Source organism: Scardinius erythrophthalmus, assembly GCF_964197995.2.
Source record: "Scardinius erythrophthalmus genome assembly, chromosome: 10".
NCBI classification, from domain to species: domain Eukaryota; kingdom Metazoa; phylum Chordata; class Actinopteri; order Cypriniformes; family Leuciscidae; genus Scardinius; species Scardinius erythrophthalmus.
Genome location: NC_138230.1, coordinates 16,680,310 through 16,686,580, shown reverse-complemented (window position 1 = coordinate 16,686,580; position 6,271 = coordinate 16,680,310). Strand labels below are relative to the sequence as shown.

General features: G+C 37.4%; 1 protein-coding gene across 1 annotated transcript in view; it reads right to left on the bottom strand.

Moving 5' to 3' along the window:
* Window positions 1-6,271, bottom strand: part of eppk1 (epiplakin 1) — a gene marked incomplete at its 5' end in the record, with an annotated part of 162,725 nt that overhangs the window by 22,131 nt on the left and 134,323 nt on the right. The window lies entirely within an intron of this gene.

The window sequence follows — 6,271 nt, the reverse complement described above, 5'->3', positions numbered from 1 at the left end:
CTGTGGATTACATAAGAATAATTATTAGCAATGCGTTAAAAAAATTGTCCTGATACATTTAAGTTATTCTTATGTTTTTGTTTATTGTACACTGTAAAAAATAAAGTTTTAATTTTTAAATAAAAATACTTTAAATTCTACAGTAAAAACATGTTAACTGCTTTTGCAAGAAAAAACATTTTTTAACTATTTTAAACTAACTACCACATTATTTATGGTAAAAACAAAAACAAAAAAAAACAAACAGTAAAAGGACATTCCCAGAAGTCCCTGCATTACACATCACATATGATTACATTTTTTATTATTAATTTTTAAAGAAATATTTTTTTCTTATTATTTTTGTCATCAGTGATGTACATTGTTACATTGTGTTACATTTTATGTTAATTAATTTAACATATATTTCATTATTTTAGTGTCGTGTGTGTTACCCTGATGGTGTTTTGTCTTTGTATGTATGACCCTGTGCACCATCTGTATATGAGCATTGACCATGTTTTTAACAGGCTGCTTGATGAACTCGATTCATCATGTAGCTTTCTATTGTTTCACCTGGATTATTGTGTTGGTTATTGGAACATTTTAAGGTAAAATGTGGATTTTGGTAGTTTGGTACCCTAGCCGTAGGTATATTAATATTATATTACTTAATATAATATACTGTTCTAAATTGTAAAATACACAGGCACCCCTTAAAACTTGTGTTATTGCACACAATGAAAGCACACTTCTTTATCATGTCTTGTCTTGACAAGAAAAAGTTTTTGAGCATTGCATCATTTGGAAAGTTTCTTGCATTAGCCCTGTAAGCAATGGAAAACTGGAAATACAGGATGATGATGTAATTTTGAAGAATGTCAGATGAAGAATCAATGACCCAGACAAGCTTTTTACTTGTCAGTCTCTCTCTCTCTCTCTCTCTCTCTCTCTCTCTCTCTCTCTCTCTCTCTCTCTCTCTCTCTCTCTCTCTCTCTCTGTTTAATGGCAAAACGCCAACAAATAAATATATTGAAGACAAAAGGCAGAATAATCCCCAAGCCTCAAAGGGGATAGCCCCTATTGTATTTGATAGATTTCTTATTAGGGGCCAAGCCCCGAAGGGGACAGATTTCCAGAACCAATTTCGGACCCAAAATTGGTTCAGAGGCTGTATCTCGGCCAAAGTTTGATCAATCGAAACGAAAATTGGTACGCTTCATCGGAAGCATGATCTGAGGGTCCTTGCCAAAGTTGGGAACAGCGCCACCTACAGGTCATGAGATCTGGAAAATGGCTATTTTGGCCAATAACCTTTGAACAGTTTGTCAGAATCATAATATTGGTGTCTATGGATTCCTTGCATCATGGCGAATCTGTGGATACCGATTTTGCCAGAATTGGATGAACCACATGTCCGCCATTTCGATTTTTGTCAGAAATTGCAATATCTTATAAAATATTTGACATGTCGGCACAAAATTTGGTAGGGATCATCATTAGCATGTCCTGAAAGTACATGAGAAGATTGAACACAGTGCCACCTAGTGTTCCAGAGGTGTACGTTTTTTTGCAAAAATGCTTATAACTTTTGAAAACATGAAATGGCTCATAACATGAAATGGCTCATAACTCCTAAACTGATTGGCGTAGGCTCAAGTGTCTTATTTCGTTGGAATCCTTGGCTCAAGGTAGACAAAATGTATGCCTTGGATTTGCTCGTCACCCTGGAAAATTTTCGGGTATTTTGGATTTTTCCAAAAAACTACTTTTGCGAACTAGTCCTAGGTTTTTGGCCCGACCGGAACCAAACCAGTGCAGCAAGATTCTCTGCAGTCTGATTGTGAATAGATGAATATCAGATGACGTCATCAACATCTCCTCACTGACGTCACTCACTTCTGAAACTTGTCTGCCACTATCTTGAGTACCTGATTCATGTCAGTCGCAAAGGAACTAGCTAGCTATGCCTTCAATATGTTATGCGATGGGGTGCAACAACAAAAAAGGAGACCCCAAAATATCCTTTTACAAGCTACCTCAGGACAAAAAAAGATGCCATCAGTGGCTTGCAGCCATCAAGAGGGCAGACTGGACACCAACTGCAAACACTCGTCTGTGCAGTGCTCATTTTGTCTGTGGTGAGTGGATGTAAATATATTGTTAACGAGCTAGCGCTAGCTGCTCGCTGTCGCTAATCGCCAACCTAAAGATAATAACATAGCCTACGAATCTTTCCAAACAGTATTAAGCAATCGGTGTGAATTGGTTCATATACTGTCTAACAGCATGAGTTTATCATCAAAGGTCAGTTTATCGTTTAATCATCACATCCATAGGCGTAATTTGTGGGTGGGACATGTCCCCACCACTTTTTGCTAAGGTTGATATTGTCCCCACCACTTTTGAAACATCTCGTGGCACAAATGTACCAATACAAATAAACAAAACATCTCCAGTTAACTAGCAGAGTATTCATTTAGTTCGTTTGTTAAATATAAGGTGATCTAGCACTAAAATGTGTTGTTTTTTAAATCAAGAGATCAAAGTGCTCATTGCTGCTGCGATCAGTGGCGCGGATATTGTGTTCTCTTGTGGCTCGTCTTCACTCGGACGCTTGCTTCAAACTGTTGTGGAGACTCTCTATTCGTTCCGGTGAAATTACTAAACAAAATGCACACAAACGTGTCCCTGCCTGATATACAACCACTGATAAACATAATCGGTTTTGATGAGAAAAAAAAAACTATCTGAGTGCGGATTAGAACCCAGAACCTCTGACACGCTTGGCAAAAGTTCTGCCCCGGACCATTTAAATACTCACTTAAAATAGTCGGATCAACATATATTATCATTGAATGCCAGGATTGGTAGTTCTGTGTCAGAGTTAGTACTGGTTGCAGATAAAGTCATAATTGTTGGTGATTTTAATATACATGTAGATGATGAAAAAGATGCATTGGGATTGGCATTTAAAGACATTAGACAACATGTGTCAGGACCTACTCATTGTCGTAATCATACTCTAGACCTAATATTATCACACGGAATCAATATTGATGCCGTTGAAATTCTGCAGCAGAGCGGACATCTCAGATCATTTTTTAGTCTTGTTTAAACTTAATTTAGCCAAGGCTGCAAAGCTCTGTGTTACAAATATGTTAAACCTATCACTTCTGCCACTAAAGATTGCTTTATTAATAATCTTCCTGATCAGTTTCATCATCTCAGTATCCCAGATAGCTTATAATAACTTGATACTGCGACAGAAACTTTTAACTCTATCTTTTCCAGCACTTTAGACACAGTTGCTCCGTTGTGCTTAAAGAAGATTAAAGAAAATAGTCCAACGCCGTGGTACAACGAGCACACTCAAGCCCTTAAGAGAACAGCCAGAAAAATAGAGTGCAACTGGAAGAAAACAAAACATTTCATCGCATTTCATGGAAAGAGAGCTCGATTGCATACAGAGAGGCTTTAAAAGCTGCTAGATCTGCTTATTTTTCAACCCTATTAGAAGAAAATAAACAAAACCCAGGTATTTATTTGAAACAGTGGCTAAACTAACGAAAAATAAAGCTTCATGCCCAGAAGTTTCCAAGCAGCACAACAGTAATGACTTTATGAACTTCTTCACTTACAAGATTGATAATATCAGGGATAAAATTATAACTATGCAACCGTCTACTACAGTATCGCATTAGGCAGTGCATTGTAATGTCCCTGAGGAAAAATTTGATTCATTCATTGCTATAGAAGAGGAAGAATTAGTTAAACTCGTTAAATCATCTAAATTGACAACATGTATGTTAGACCCTATACCGACTAAGTTACTGAAAGAGATGCTTCCCGAGGTCATAGATCCTCTTCTTAATATCATTAATTCATCCTTGTATAGGATACTTACCAAAAACTTTTAAGCTGGCTATGATTAAGTAACAAATGATTTGCTCTTATCATCCAATCGTGGTTGTATCTCTCTATTAATGTTACTCGATCTTAGTGCTGCATTTGATACTATTGACCACAACATTCTTTTAAATAGACTCGAAAATTATGTTAGCTTTTTTGGAATTGCATTAACGTGGTTTAAATCATAATTATCTGAAACTTATCAGTTTGCAGCAGTAAATGAAGAGATGTCTCATCGATCACAAGTTCAGTATGGCGTACCACAAGGCTCAGTACTAGGAACGCTGCTGTTCACTCTGTACATGCTACCATTAGGAGATATCATTAGGAAACATGGAATTAGTTTTCACTGTTATGCCGATGATACTCAGCTCTATATTTCTTCACGCCCTGACGAAACTTACCGATTCAATAAATTAACGGAATGTATAGGTGATATAAAAAATTGGATGACTAGTAATTTCCTACTACTTAATTCTATAAAAACAGAGATTCTAATTATTGGACAAAAAACTTCCTCAAAAAAAAATTGCATAAAAAAAAAAAGACATCAAGGCTAGATTATTGTAATGCTATTATGGGTGGTTGCCCTGCACGCTTAATAAACAAATTACAGCTGGTCCAAAACACAGCAGCTCGAGTTCTTACCAGAACCAGGAAGTATGACCATATATTAGCCCAGTTCTGTCAACACTGCACTGGCTTCCTATTACTTAATGCCTTAATTTAAAAAATTAGGAAAAATCCAACCTTTAAGGACACCAATTTTCTTTGTGAATGAATAATGTATCGTAAATAAATAAATGTTCTTCCTTAAAATACAGGGTGCATAAGTTTGGACACCCCTATGTTAAATTCCCATAGAGGCAGGCAGATTTTTATTTTTGAAGGCCAGTTACTTCATGGATCCAGGATACTATGCATCCTGATAAAGTTCCCTTGGCCTTTGGAATTAAAATAGCCCCACATCATCACATAGCCTTCACCATACCTAGAGATTGGCATGGAGTACTTTCCATAAGATCATCTCTCAATGCAAATCAAACCAGCTATTAGGCTAACTGAAATAAAACCATGCCAATCTTTAGGTATGGTGAAGGCTATGTGATGATGTGGGGCTATTTTAATTCCAAAGGCCAAGGGAACTTTATCAGGATGCATAGTATCCTAAATTTTTTTTTTTTTTTAAATACTTAAAAATAAAAATCTGCCTACCCCTAAATAGGACTCATTTGTTCACCACAGCGGCAGTCAACTGGAAAAAGAGCGGATGACGTAAGAGGTCACATGACTGACATTCATGTATAGTTGTATAGGAAATGTATAGGAAATGTATAGGAAATTTCGGTTCACAGTCCATAAGGGCCGCCAAAACTTGAGAAAAAGTGAGAGGAGCCCCTTTTACTAAATTGGCTATAACTCGTGAACGGAACGATAGATTTTCACCAAACTCAGCACACCTGTGTAAGAGCTCATAGGACGTGGCAACTAGCCAATAGGTGGCGCAATAACTGTTAAAAATGTGCCAAAATTATGTATTTCTATGGCAAATCCCATGAAATGGTTGAAAGCGGCCCTCTTCCTGCCTGATTTGCATTACAACCTCACAAAATCGGGCGTGCGCATGCGGCACATGATCCTAAAGAAGCTTGGAAACTTTTATGGATGTCATTGGTGGCGTTTTAACTGTTATAAAGGTGAAAAATGCTCTATATTATCCTATGCAAAATTACATTTAAATGACTGAAAAATGGTCTGCTCTGCACAGAACTTCACCAAATTAGCTGAGTATGTGCGCCATATTATTTTAAAGAAGCGTGCCAACTTTTACAGAGATCGGGCCATCAGTGGAGGTATTACAGTTTAAAACGTAAAAAAAAACACACACACCAAAAAACACCACATTTCCATGATATATGCAAAAAGCAACCTTTTTCTTCTCTGAGGTACATGTTAAAAGGCTTGATAAAGATTTTGTTATCAGCAGCTCAAGCGTCAAGTGCTGAGACCCTATAGTTCTTTTTTTTTATAGGCCTTTTTTAGGCCCTTTTTATTAGGGGTTCAAGCACGTAGTGCTGAAACCCTATTGTTATTGTTAATTTTCCCATGATGCAGCATTCTCCATCTTAAACTGATCGGGCAGATCGAACCGTAAGTTGTAGAGACTTGAAACTTTGAAGGCTGGTAGTACTCACACCGCCCACTATGTCACCAAAGCCTGCCCCGATCGGCCTGACGGGGGCGCTACAGCGGTCAAAAGTACGAAATGGCTCATAACTCCTAAACCAGGGATAGGCAACTCCGGTCCTGGAGGGCCACTGTCCTGCAGAGTTTAGCTCCAACTCTAATTAAACACACCTGAACAAGGCAATCAATGTTT